The sequence below is a fragment of the Haemorhous mexicanus genome, chromosome 2, assembly GCF_027477595.1.
Source record: "Haemorhous mexicanus isolate bHaeMex1 chromosome 2, bHaeMex1.pri, whole genome shotgun sequence".
Classification (NCBI taxonomy): domain Eukaryota; kingdom Metazoa; phylum Chordata; class Aves; order Passeriformes; family Fringillidae; genus Haemorhous; species Haemorhous mexicanus.
In genome coordinates this window covers 27,516,869-27,531,073 of record NC_082342.1, presented here as the reverse complement: position 1 = coordinate 27,531,073, position 14,205 = coordinate 27,516,869, and the positions used below count along the sequence as shown (strand labels likewise).

The 14,205-nt window shown below is 46.6% G+C and overlaps 1 protein-coding gene and 1 long non-coding RNA gene across 5 annotated transcripts in view; one reads left to right on the top strand and one right to left on the bottom strand.

The window, feature by feature from the left end:
* The window catches only part of LSAMP (limbic system associated membrane protein), a 991,767-nt gene that overhangs the window by 919,306 nt on the left and 58,256 nt on the right, over nt 1-14,205 (top strand). The window lies entirely within an intron of this gene.
* Nucleotides 1-14,205, bottom strand: part of LOC132323134 (uncharacterized) — a 53,632-nt gene that overhangs the window by 7,775 nt on the left and 31,652 nt on the right. For both annotated transcript variants that reach the window (XR_009485263.1, XR_009485264.1), the window contains one exon: nt 297-12,712. This is a non-coding gene — a long non-coding RNA (uncharacterized LOC132323134). The remainder of the gene's footprint in view (nt 1-296; nt 12,713-14,205) is intronic.

Sequence of the window (14,205 nt, the reverse complement as noted above, 5' to 3'; positions counted from 1 at the left end):
CATAAAGAGCCCATTTCTTACACTCCTGGGTAAGACGATGAACTTCTTCAAGTAGGTTCTGCTGTTCTGGAAACTAGACACCTGGATGTCTGGTATTAACAGTGAGTGAAACATTGTCCTGACCTAGGCCCTGCCCCTAACACCATGCACTGAATCACCTAGGGACAACATCAGAGCCTTTGAATGCTCTTCTCCACTTAATAATAATGACAGAATACTTCAGATGTCATGAAGTAAACACATTCATGTTTTCCAGAGAAGTGTGGGATGGTTTATCTAGGGACTGTAAAACATACCTTGGGTTTGAAAGCATGTCAGGATTTCATTCTAGTCATGATCCCTTAGCACAAGAGGATGAAAAAAAAGAGAGGAAAAGAAAAACATGAGTAAGAAGAAAATATAAGCCAGAAGCTACATACACAGTGTTGGTCTTGTGTGTGAGAGCTCAGGAAGTGATGGGGTGTTGTTACAGTCGAGCAGGACTCGGTGGGAGTGTATGATGAGTGAACCTTAACTTGGAAGCTGGCAGGAATGGGTCATAAGAAGCTGTAGTGGAAGAAGCAAACTAACATCTGCTACTGCAGGTCCCCCGAGCTTCTTGATTCCCTGCCCCTCTCTGCCATTGGGCTATGTCCCCTGCTTGTGGATTTTGGCCACCTGTCCTTGATGCTGACACACACTAGAGCACCCCAAAAAGATTGGTGTTAGCCTCTGTGACCACCTCCAGCCTGAGAGACTTTGCCCTGTCCCTTCCCCCTCCACCTTCCAGTGAGCAGGTTGTGAAGGCCCCTGACACCATATTCATTAGCTGTAAGCACTTCTTCATGCACTCAGGGTGTTTTATGGGGCTGGTTAAATGTTTGCAGTGCTAAAGGGGATGGAGAAGTGTGCCACATTTAGGTTAGATGCATTCAGTTCATTCAGAGAACACCAAACTTGTCCTACACACTCAGGTTTTCAGCTCATATGGTCTTTTTCCAGCTATTTTGAGCCTGATGTGTCCCTTATCTACACCTTATTTGGTTGCCTGAATTAGGTTCTTGTCTCAATAGGCATGAGCCTTTATGTCACCAGCTCTGGCAAATTTTTGTCAGCTAAAATAAATGCAGCATTATTTGAAATAGGCATCCTGGTAACAGCAGGACATTGCCTGCTCAGAAAAGAGCTCAGAGCTTAAAGAAAGCTGCTTCTCCTTGCAGCCCTCGTTCTCACCTTCAGCACAGCCCTAGTGCATGCTGCTGTTGTTCAATGTACTTGCAAACCCTTGGATTCCACACAGCTTTTCTGTCCCCAGCTGTGAGTGCATGACAGAGTACAGGAGTGAGGCCCAGCTCACAAGTTCAACACCCAAAGCCTGCAAGCCCACAGCTTGCTTCTGCTCCCTGTAAAGCCGCCAGGCCATGTGCTGACCTGTCTGAGATGGTGCAGTGTACACCTGGCGTTAGGCAGGCGTAGCAGAGGTCAGAGCCTGCCTGTTCTTTGTGTTTGGGTTACTGTGCATTGATCTGGTGCATACACAGCAAAGAGCACTTCCAAGTGCTTTTCCAGTCTTCTTTTCAGGTTCTGCTGTGCCACATTGTGCATGTACCAGTTTCACAGATTCATTTCATATTGCCATTTCCTTGCACTCATTTGAGGATTATCTCAAAGTGAAAGCAGCTTGCACTCAGCGGATTTAACCATTTCAAACTTTCCTGTAAACTAGGTCCTCTCAGAACTGGCTGTGTGTGGTTGCAGGCTCCTCTAGCAGAATAGCGGAGATGCTGGTAGCTGACTGTGTGCACAGTGGGAATGAGGGACTCTCCCTACAGTTGAGTTGCCAGAAAGATCACACTCCAGCTCACTTTCACAGTCCAGGACCTTAGCCCAAACCCAAAATCAGCAGCGCTCCAGTGCTGTAAACAGGGACAGTTGATGCACAGGCACATAATGTGCTTATTCCTGGCACTGTCAGGAAGCTGGTAATCTGCACCAGGGCAAATGCTGGAGAGCACAATGTCATAAATTGTCTGAGATAGGTCACCTCAGCTCTTCTGCCAGGGCCCAAGTATAGGAACCAGCCAACAAGCCAAGCATAGGAACCAGTCTTTGTAACTTGGGCCGCAATGAACTTGGCACCTCTAAGACTCAAGGAGAAGCTGGATCAATTGTCTGATCACACCACTGTTTCACCTGCCAGTTCTTGACCTCTTCAAGTTGCCTTGAGAACACTTGCTGATTTTCTGTTTTTTGGAAAAAACTGTTGATTCTACCTTAGGTCTTTAATAGAAATATCTATCTTGAGCCTCTTCTTTGTTTTCTATCAAATTTCTATTCCTGAAGAAATGAAGAAAGAAAAATGGCCTATGTGAAGTTCAGCTCCATACACCTGGGAGCTGAGCAGGAGCCAAATTGCTGGGAATGGTGAAGACCACATATGTGAATGAATTTGCATGTAGACCTGAACTGGGAGTAGTAGTGAGTGTGTGATGGATTGTGCAAGGATAGTGTAAGATTGCACTAGAACAGGGCCAGGGGGAGGGAAGTGCACCTCTGATTTTCTGCACAAAAGAGTTTGAAAGAGGATTTGCATATATAGCATGTGTATAACTGAGAGTGGAGCAGTAATTAGGAGTAAGTGAAGGTGAAGCTGAAAGAGGAATTTCATGTTCAGTGAAAGATCTTTCCATGTAACCTATTGTTCAGAAAGGTTATTAGCAGACAGCAGTACAAACTGTCCTGAGCCACATGCTCTGCCTTTGTCTGACTACAGGATTTTTACAAGCCTTTTTTTCTCTGAGAGCTGACAGCATAATAGTCCTGGACAATGCCAAATCATCATCTGCACACTCACTAGGGGAGCTGGGCTTTTATATGAGAGTGAAGAAGATAAAAACAGCGCACTCAAAGCAAGATAGAAATGACTGAATAAGGGAATAAGAGAATAAGAGAGAGATTTAAATGCTGTTTGCTGGGCTGGCTGATTTTTTCTTCCCTTTAAGTTTTTCCTCTCCCCTGCTCATTATATTCTGGATATCCTATTCCAAAGCTGTTTCAATCATTTTGTGTGCCTGTGTTTGCAGAGCATGAAGGCTCTGGCTTGGAGGCAAATACCAAATAGATGCTTTAAAATAGGGCAGATGGAAGAGGGAGGAGAGAAGCCCTATATAAGTGAAGTTTAGGACAGATGTTATGTGTCCTTCCACAGGCAGAATTCTGCTCCTGACAGGCAACTCTACAGGCTGCACTAATGCTTCTCCAGATGTATTACATACGTGAGACCCCTTGGGTCAGGTCCTTAACCTGGACAGGCAGCCAGTTTCAGTCCAGAAAAAGAGACTTGTTTATGGTTACTGCCTGCTGGCCAGGACTGGATTCATGTTGCAAGACAGAAAGCCTAACTTTTCTAACACTCAGGCATATTAAGAAAGATCTGCATTCATTAGATTCCCATAGCCAGGCTTAGGTGGGGAGTGTATCTCTTAAGCCTGTATTCTTCCCCTCTGTTCCCTTATCTCCCTTCCCTGAGGCTTCCCGCGCATCCCTCACTCTGTGGTTCCTTTTGTAATATGGCAAGAGCTGAGTGACAATCAATCTCCTGCCCCTTCTTGGCCGCTTCCCTTACAAAGATTGCAGAAGCTGTTACAGTCATTAAGACTGAAAAAACAGCCATGAAGCATTTTTGCTGCCAGTCAGTCTGTGTTTGGTAGGAGGAGGATTTCCTTCAATCAGAGGGTCCTTAAGTTGCCCCAGATATACGATGCTTGCTGCCAGGGATGGCATCTGGCTTTGTCAGCTCTGTTGAGGGGAACAAGCTCCATATAGTAACCCTGTCATGCAGGAGTAAGGCAACATATTGCAATTTGTGTTGGTAAATCCTTTATGCTGTTGTGTGTTACTATTAAAGACATGATTGTGTCTGGCACTATGAAATGTTTTGGAAATGGTTTAGGACATTTTAGCTCACTGTACTAGTTGCATTGTCTGCATGCCTTCTGCAACAAATCCAGGTGCCTTACTAATTAGAAGTCCAGCTTTATAGGGCTGAAGAACTCCTCAAATATAGCATCATTCTCCTGCATTTAAAATCATCAGAGGGTTTTTTATGTATTTTTTCTTGGATTTTTCCAAGGTTAGTACAAACTGAGGAGCAGGAATTCTTTTTTTCCTATTGAGTAAGACTTCTGCTCCTACCAAGGAGTGAAATACTGCAGCGTAACAATTTAACACGCAGACAACTGGAAATTCTGCTATGAGCAAGGTGGTTTTGGTGGGAAGGCAAAGAGGTATTTCTCTAGATAGCTGCTTTGCCTTTCCTACTGGTTTGTGAATGGTTGTGAGCATGGGGCTGGGGGATCACGGATGAAAAGATTCTGGTGTCTTTATACATAGCTCTGCTCTTTGCCAGTATCGTCTGCCAGGTTACCAGGTTAGCTGCTGGGGCTGTGTTGTCAGAAGACCTGGAGATCAGTGTTAGGAACCTCACCTGAGGTCTGGAGCTCTCTGTGGAGACTTTTCTGCCTTCTTGTGTGCTTCCTTCGGAACAGTATGTTTTGCAAAGAGCCTCAGTTTTGCTTTATTATTTGATTGCATGTAAAGAGCTATTAAAAAGTGAGTAACAATAAGCATGTAATTAACATTACACTTATTATCATCTAAGTCCTGTATTGACTGTTGGCATTTGGCATAGACACTGACATGCAATTTAAAAATAAATAAATAGACTAAATGAAAATTTAGCTTTTGGAGACTTTTTTTTACGATTTCATCAGTACAGCAAATTAATCATACCATATAAACTCTTTCTTGGGACTTGAATTGAAATCCAGTAGAAGCTAGTCAGTCTGAACTAATTTTCTAAAAAGAGCTCAGGTACTAGGGCTCAGCACTTCCAGAGACTTTCCTTCTCCTTTCAGGCTCCAAAGGAAGGAACAATTTTTCTTGCCCAGTGTGCGCTGCCTGTTTTGACCTTCTGGCCTGAGCACAGCACACTGAGTGTGGGCTACTCTTGGGAACGCCCTCCTGCATGAGCTGTGCTGTTTAAAGCCTCCTCCATGCTCCTGCCCCCAAACCAGGTTGTGGGATTGAGAAACAGAGGCAATTGAAACAGCACCACAGCTCAGAGCAAAGTCTGCTGGTCATTACTGTGTGGATGCAATGCACTGAATAGCAAGGTACAAAGTCAGCCTGTGCTCCACCTGGCCAGCACTGTGGTAGTCCTGAGTGTTCTGAGGAGGGCAATCCTTGCCTGTGTTGTGACTCATGCCTTAGTGGCCTAGGGTCATGACAATGAGATGAAGAGGGTGTGTGAGAGCAGGACTGCCAGTGTACCCCTGGGTCTTCAGCCAAGTGGCTCCTGCTTGCAGAAAAGTTGTGTGCTGCACGCACAGCAGGCATCCCCCTGGGAGCCATGCCAGCTGGGAGGCTATACCATCAGGAAAGAGTTGGCCAGTGCATTCTATGTTCCTGCATAAAAAATGAATTGTATAATCTTTTATTTATCAAAATTCTTTTATTTTTGCTCTTTTTTCCCCGCTTTTCCAGCATTGCTATCCAGTTCCTGTCATGGTCTTTGCTAGTCTACCCTGAGCAGGTCAACTTTAAAAAAACTTCTGACCATTCTTTTAACTGTGTAGTAGAAAAATCAAAACTGAGGGGGTTCCCACAACCTCTCTTTCTGCTTTCTGGCCTGCAACCAGAGCAGTCCTTCTCCAGAGCAAGCAGGGAGACTATTAAGTAAGGTAATAGGGGGCCGAGCCAATTCTGTTCAGTCATTCATTTCCTTTAGTGCTGCTGGCGTTCACCTCTAGAGCAGTTTTCTCAACAGGGTGCAGGGGACACATAACCATGGGGGTGCATGGCACTGCACAATAACTAGCAAGTATGGCCTTGCAGTACCAAAGAAGAGTACGAGGAATCTCAGCAAAAAAAGAAGAAAAAGAACCAAAAAATCTGAGGTCAGTAAAAACTACCTATTAATTATTCACAGACTAGGATGGAATTAAACTGTTGCTAGAGAGCCCAAAGAGAAAAAGGGAGACCTCTATACCTAACAGCTCCCACTAAAAGCTTGGCTATAAATTCAGGGTTTGCATTGTGCTCTCTCCGCTGGCAAGTTGGAATCAGGGGAAAAAGGAGCTGCGATGAGGGCAGCTCTGCTGATAACAGTGGCCTGTTCTAGCCTCCCAAGTCAGCACTATCCACAGAGAAGGAGGGAGGCAGCCCCTGGGCTGCCCAAGGATTGTACTAGAAAGGAAGAGATAAGACACAGATGAAAGGGAATGCACTGGTCAGTTGTAGTAGCTCAAAATAAATTGCTGCATTCTTCTCAGCAAATTACTTTATTCTGCAACCACAGCCCCCTCCTTCCCACACACACAGATGCCTTCCTCTCTTCTCCCTCCATCCCTCTATAAACCTCTTCCATGTTTACCTGATGCTCCATTCTGTAGCATCAACTGAGCATATTGAAAAATATAACAACAGTGATTTGTGACTCAGTCCTTGAAATGCCAGAGACCAGATCCACTCCCTAGAGTGCCCTGTGCCATGTCCAGAAAGGGAACATGCCAGTAGCTCTACCTCCAGCACCCCTCAGTCTCTCTCTCATGATGGCATTTCTGGCAAGGTTTCCAAGAGGATGACAAGGATGACAATATGCTGCCATGGGCAAAGAAGGCCATGCCACCATCTTTTGTGCCTTCTTTGTAAACAAGAAACTTTTTATCTTATGTGTGTGTCTCTAGTCTCTGTCTCCTCATTCTGCCCCATGCAAATCTCTCCTTCCCTCCCTATACCTCTCACATATCCCATCTCTCAGCTCTGATGGTGCAACTGCTCCTCTCCAACGCCATGATCTGCACAGTGGAATCAAGTGCAGCTTGGGCCCAAATAACCCAGTGTGCAGGGGCATAGGTGTGACTGGGGACTGAGGAAATGATTGCCTTGAAGATGTAATTCACATAGTTCCAGGAGGATTTGCATACATCTGTCTGGGTGCAGGGGCTCACTTTGGGGCTCCCCATCAGAAACACAGGAGAGCTCAGAAGCTGTCTCTCCATCTCTGCTAACCATGACTATGGAGTGGCAAGTTTGCTGGCAGAGGGGGCCAAGGGCCATGGGAAAGGGCAGGTGGGCTAAGGACAGTGAGTGAAAAATCAGCATGGGATGGAGTTAGACTTCCTTTACCTCAGTGGGGGTTGTTCCTGATTGCTGGTTTGGTTTTTGCCTTTGAGATCCCAGGACTGGGCAGACATCAAACAGCATGTCCCAGGTGTTGCAATAGTTGTCCTCTAAAACTTTCCATCACAGGAGATACTGGAGCTGTGTTTCAAGGCAGCCCAAGCTGGTGAGATACTTGCTCTAATGCAGATCCAGTTCACGAGGAGGCAGCACACAGACAGCAGCTCTGAGAAGGCCAGCATAGCTGTGCTGTCCAAGCACAGCCCATCAGAAAACACAGCAGGGAGCAGCTCGTTGTTGCTGCCTGAGAATAGGGCACACAACTCCTTATTTGCCATATGCCAGTGCAAGGCACTATCAGGGAGCCATCTGTGGGTCTGCACCCAGTTAGTGCTGCCTCAGCCTCTCCCAGAAAGACAGCCTTGGAGTGATGACTAAAGAGAAAATAATTTTAACGGGAAAACGAACACACTGAAAAATCTGCTCAGAGCTCCTGCAGCACTGCAGTCTGTTCTGGAAGACTATCATGTCAGAGGAGAGCAGCTTTTGACCAATGGAAGCTGATTTGTGTTACAGAAAGAACATGTAATGTCATGTTGGATAATATCATCCCTTTCTCTGCGTCTGGGTAAATCTCTGAGCTTTTGATTTCCCTTGGTTGATCCTGCTGTGACAGATCCCATGCAGAGGCATGGGATAAGCTTCCTCACCTCTACACCGCTTGAGGGATGATTTTTTTTCCTTTATCAGAGCACACTCCAGAATGACATTGGATACTGGGCTAAATATGACCTCTTAAGATTTTTCTTCGGAGAAAAAACAACGTAAAAGCTTGAAAAAAGCTTAGATAGATAGTATGCAGTGCAGAGCTGTGCTCCTTGGCCTTATCTCCTGGGTGATGCTGGCTGCAGTACACTAGCAAGCTGCAGCAGCTGTGAAAGAGCTGTGAAAGCAGCTGCCCTCAGCCTGCAACAATAACACCACCATTAAAAAAAAAAATCCAGAAATAATCAAAAAGTGCATTTGTCACTGTACTGCCTGGCCAGCTGAGCTGATCATGCCCTGTGAGGAGCCACAGGAGCAATGACAGCCAGTTCATGGTAAGGGAAGCAGTGGAAACTCATCGGAAAGAACTGTCTGGGTGGAGAAGAAGCAGCACAGCCAGGCATGGTGGGGAGTCACCCTGGATCAGACCTTGGGCAGAACAAGCTGAGAGAATCACAGCTTCATAACTGGTGGGAGTAAGTTTTGTCAAGCCACCCTTGAAAATCTTGTTCTCTTTGCTTCTCACCAGGTAAGAGATGTAGGCAGCCAGGGGAGCAGAGTATGTCTGTCAGCATGGGAAAGGGAGCCATGAGGAGCCCACTGAAGGGAAGAGCTGTGAGCCAGCAGTAAGCACTCACTGACACACAGGAGGGCATTCAGCAGTGGCACTCTCTGGTGCTTTCCCAGATGGCCCAAGAGCTGTCCCAGCCCACAGCTCAGGGCTGTTAGTCAACAGGAGATGTGCTTGGGCTGTGCCAGTCTTGGCATGTGGTAGGGCTGGCTGTGTTCTTGGGATAAGAAGTTGTGATGGCACCAGCTCAAAACTCTGCCAGCAGCTAAGAGGGTGCAGAGGTGCCTTGTGCCAGCACCCTGACCCCCACTGGGGCTGGTTCAACCATGCAGGCCTTGCCCCTGCTCTGTGTCTAAGCTGGACTCTGTGCCTGAGGCACTGGGAGATGGGAGCCATTGTACTGGCTTGACACTGGGATAAGGGGCTTCCTGGGCACTTCTCCCTCTTCACTGCCTGCACAGGGAGACAAGGAGACACCTTGCTCAGGCCAAGCATGTTATTTTTAAAAGCCAGTGCCAAATTGAGACAGCTATCAGGCTCTCCTAGATCAGGGTTTGTATCACATGTTTGGGAAGCTACTGGAAGCTCATCCTGAGCAAAGGACATGGCCCTTTCCCTCTGTTTGCAGTCCTCCTCCAGCATGCAGCACTTGCACCTGCATCCTTTTGAGTGCCAAAGCAATATCTCAGCAGAGATACGCAGTTTGTTCTTCCCTTCTCTGCCTCCCTGATCTTTCAGCTCTTCCCATCCCTGGGCGAGGAGTGCAGCTGCAGGACAGAGCAGGTCCTTAATGTATAAGTCAGGTAGGAATACCCACATGGAATTTTGGGGGCAGCTCTGAGGGTGGAGGCATATAAACCTCATCCTTCTCCTCTGATGCCCCTAGCAGATGAACTGTTGCATTACACAAGCATTTAAGAAATAATAATAATTAAAAGCCTTCTGATGAACATGTTTAATTTCCTATTCTAAAAAGATGCTAAGGCAGCGCCTTTCGTTCATTAGCATATTTGCAAGGTTAATGTAGTGTACTTAATAAGATAAATAATGCTTGTCATGATATTTCAGGCCAATTGTAAGGGGAGGGAATAAAAATACTTTGCTTAACATCTTAAGTTTTTGCCTGGTCAACTTCAAGTTAACTGCTGAGCTACCACTGAGTGTTGAGGTGTGTTGCTCACTTTTCTCCTTGGCAGGTTCTCACCAGCACTAGCAGAGGGTTAAAGGAGTCTGTCATGGCACAGATGGCATGGGCGAGCTTGAAGTGGACTCTTGGTGTCTGCTGTGATAGACATCAGTTTGGGAATGTGCTTAGGAAAGCAGCAGAGCCATAAAAGTCTAAAGGAAAAGGATATGGGATCAGGGACAAGGTCTGTGACTGTGCAGGAGACAGCAGTGTTACCTACCTGCAGGAGAGGGTCTGAGGCCACAAGCAAGGATGGCAAGCAGATGGCAACAGCAATAAACAGTGACTGATGCAGTGGGACCACAAGGCTGGAAGAGGTAGCAGTGGTCCTCTTATTTTTATCTCCTATTTCAACTCATAGTTTAAGACATATTTCCCTATGAGCATCCAGAATCAGGGAAGCATTTGAAAAATCCTCATGTAAGGCCATGTATGGGCCATGGGAGACAATCATAAACCTGCTTGCAAGCTGCCAGCCCTGGGCAAGTGTCAGATAATGATTAGGAGAGAGCCCCTGTGTTCCTAATGGCTTCTCTTGGCTCCTCTTCTGCAGAATGATTGCTTTCTTAGGCTTTTTCATAACGTACAGTAAAAGCTGCTACATCCTTAGATAAATGAGGCCACAGTGGGCAAGGAAGAAAGAGGAAAGAACTTTCCAGGCAAACAATCCAGGGCACCTGGCTTGTTACTCCCACATGCCCTTCCTTTCTCTCCCCTCCTCCCATCAACAAGTAAAACAGACCAAACAGCTCATTATTTTCTCATAATGATGAGGAGAGGGAGAGAGAAACAAGTTAAAAAAAAAAAAACAAAAAAACAAAAAAAAAACCAAAAAAAACCAACAAACCAAACCTGCCGGTATTTTCTATATAGGAAATTAATAAATAGATATGCCACACAGATACATGTCACAGTGAAAGGCTGGGAGGATGGGTAGATATTTAGCTGGCTTAAAATGCTAGGCCAGTATGATGAAGGAAAGGATGGACAGCAGAGGCAACTGAAAGATAAGGGGGTGTGGGGAGTGCAAGAAATAAAATGGGAAAAATAGAAAGCACAATGGGGAAACAAAGACACTGGACAAAAAGGAGGGAGGAGAGATATTTGAGTGAGGAATGAAAGGGATGTGAAAGCAGATACAGCAAAAAGACAGATGAGTTTGGCAGAGGGTGAAAGGAATAATATGTTGTTGTAGGTGTTCAAGAGGAGGGGTAACCAAGGGATTGAGGACCAGCTACAGTGGGTAGATTGATTTTGATGTTAGCTGTATTGCAGGTCAAACATAGTCCTCACACCACATCGCCTCCACATCTGCTTCTTCTTCCGCTTGCCTGTCAGCCCCCCACTGTGCCCTGGATATTTCCAGCTGGAGCCCCTCTCGGGCTTGGCACTGACTGTCAGCCCCAGGGTGGGGAGCCCAGAGCACCAGGTGAGGCACGTACCAGCCCACATGCCCCGCAGTGCCAATCAGCCCTGGGGCTCAGGGCAGCCTTACAGAGCTGTCAGGGGCCTGACCATGTTAAACTGGAATCCCCCTGTTTTGCCTCATCTTCCAGGCAGACTGCTAGGTAGAAGCCCATCCCACAAAGGGAAAGGGGTTTTGAGTGCAGCACTCAGTGTCAGGGGCAAACCTGACAGAATGTCTGGCTGGAGGGATATGGGACAAGCTGTCGCATCTCATGGGACACCTGTAATCTGGAGGTGATGTCAACCTGCCTCACTGAGTAACAAGGGAAAAGTCTTTTACAGCAGCTCTGCAGGCTTAGCTTCTCCAATCATCTTGTTCCTGTGTTTTTGGCTTGTGAGGATAGCCTGTGTCAGGCCAGAGGGAGCCATTTCTTCTACCTCATCTCTACAAATGGTGATCTACAAATGCTTAGCTGACCCCATTGTACTGTGGGAATTTCCCTTCACCCTGGGCTGCTGGACCCAGATGCCAGGCGGAGGAACCCAGCATTATGTAGCTCCATGCCCCGGGACAGCAGCCCTGCATCCCATCAGCTCACCTGACTAAGATGCACTCATCATCCTCCAGCACAGGGCAGAGAGCCCTTAATGTCAGAGTGCACTCCCTCTGCAGTGCTGCAGCACATCATTGTCTGAGATCAGCACCAAACCAGTGCCCTGCCTCCATCCCAGCTGCCGGTTTCTTTCTGTCTCTGGGGTGCCACAAACAGCACCACTTAAAACTGCAGAAGCAGCTTTGCTTCCCTGCCCAAGCGCTGAGCAGCTCTGCAGGGCCTTGGCAAATGTGTGCCCCACCAGGTCAGGAGAGATCAGTGCATACCAGGGCTGGAGCAAGTGGAGGAGTGGGCTGGGCTGCCCTGGGAGATGGTGGTGGCAGTGTGGTGGCAGCACTTGGCTGAGTGCCGCTCACAGCTTTCTTGGGGGAGAACACCCCCCTCATCGCTCTGCTGATCCCAGTTGCATGGTAACTGTGACTGCACTCAGGGATAAACAGCTCAGTCACAGCCTCCCTGTTCCTTCCCTCCCCTCCTGTCTGCTGACACCCATTGGTTTGCAATCATTTGCTCATTCTTTTTCGGTTTTCGCCACTTGCCTTCCCTCCACATTTGCCCCATCCTGTTTCTGTTCTCTGTGAATAATGCTTGGCAGTGCAGAGTGTTGCCATAGAAGAATTAAAGCTGCTCTAGGCAGTTAGCCACTCATCTAGGAGAGGATCCTGCAAAGCAAAGGAGGAGGAAAAATAAAGAAAAAAATCAAGGTTTTCTCCATTCTCTATCAGTGCTTGCTAGGACTCTTGGCAGAGCTGGGGGCAGGGTGCCTAAGGAAGAGGTTGAAGCCCCAGGTGCTTTGATACAGCTTGAAGAACAAAGATGTAAAGAGGAGGAGAACTGCCAAACCAGTACGAAGCTGAAGATTGAGATAAGGAGGGCTGATGCAGCTGAAGACTGAGCAGTATTGTGCGTGATGTACTAGCCATCCAAGCCATTCTGCTCAGTGCCATGGGCTTTGCTGTTCTCAGGAGCTCTGGATCTTGCCCTGTGCGCTTCACAAACCAAGGAAACCTAGAAAAAATGCAAAAGAAAATAAAAAAGTTCTGAGTGGAGAAGGAAGGAAAGGAGATCCTATTCCTCACCTTCCCATGCAGACCCAAATACTCTATCACAGGCAAAAGCACACAGGCATTTATATGTAAATAAACACACACAAAGATCTTTTGCAGCACTCAGAAGGGATTCAGGATCATCAGAAAGCTCCACACTGAACCTCTCTAGATTTTGGCTCCTGTCCTTAATCCTAGCTCTTGTCTGCCCTTCCAGAGCATGTCAGCAAGGCTCCATCAGCTGCATTGCATCAATGGGGCTGTAGCAGAGGTTAATGGTGACATCTGGGCAGGGTTTTGCCCATTCTGTGCATTGTGCATCGACAGAACATTCTTCAGTCTGTTTATGAAGGTGATTAGATAGCAAAACTTCAGGAGGGAAATCTCTCCCCAGAAAGCATTTGCACACTAGGCATGGGGATTTAAAATGGTGAATGATGGTGAAAATGTGAGGTGTTATTTTTATATATATATATAATGATTGCTCTTCGCTAGGAAATGAAACTCAGCAGGGGAGAAAATACTGTGTAGATTTCAAAAGTCTTCATATGTCCAAGCACTAAAGAGCATTTCTTCTCCTTCTCCTGTTCAACCCTGACACCAGAGATGTTTCAGACTTGAGCAGTCTGTTTGAACTACCTGCTGTTCAAAAATCTTGAGGAGACAGCTGAAGCTCTTTGCTGCTGAAGCCTTTCTTCCAAAGCTTCCAGGAGCTAGATAAGAGGAGTATCCAGGCTGCTTCCTCCTCCTAGGAGAGCAGGCAAACTGCTGACTACCTCTGCACCCTGTTGTGCATGCTGGGGTGGATTAAGGCTGCTGAAACAGGGGTCTGCTGGCCTGTGGTTGTCCTGCAGTGCAGTGAGTCAGTGATAAACTGACATTGCGTGGGAGGTGGGAGTTCTGTCTCTCCTCAGGAGATCCTAAAGGATTTCTGCTTTATTGGAAATTCTAATAGTAGCTGGACTGATTTTTATCCATTAATCCCTGTTTTACTATGTGAGCACACACTCATGAAGCAGCACTGTATCCCCTGTATTTGAGTCCCATCTTCTTACCGTGCAGATGTAAACGACTGCCTATTTCTCTCAGCCTCACAGACCCAGCGGAACAAAAGTGAATGAGATTTTCTTTTTCACCTTGTGCATCAGCAGCAAAAAAGCCAAAAACCTATTTCCAGGCGGCAGGACTGTTTCTGCTGGGCATGGTGGATGAGGCAGATGGAGCTTTCTCTGATGAAACTTCTGTGTTTCTGGCATTTGAGAAGAGCATCCTTTTCCTTGAAAAATTAGCAAATCAGCGGGAATTTCTTCTACTGTCTCATTTTTACAACCAATGTTATGCCCATAATCAGGATTTTTAAAGGCAAAGGAATGAAGTTCCTGAGGCAGAGGATGATGGGAATCTCTAATACATATTTGGACATGGAGATCAAAGAATAATCAGAATAATGTCAGG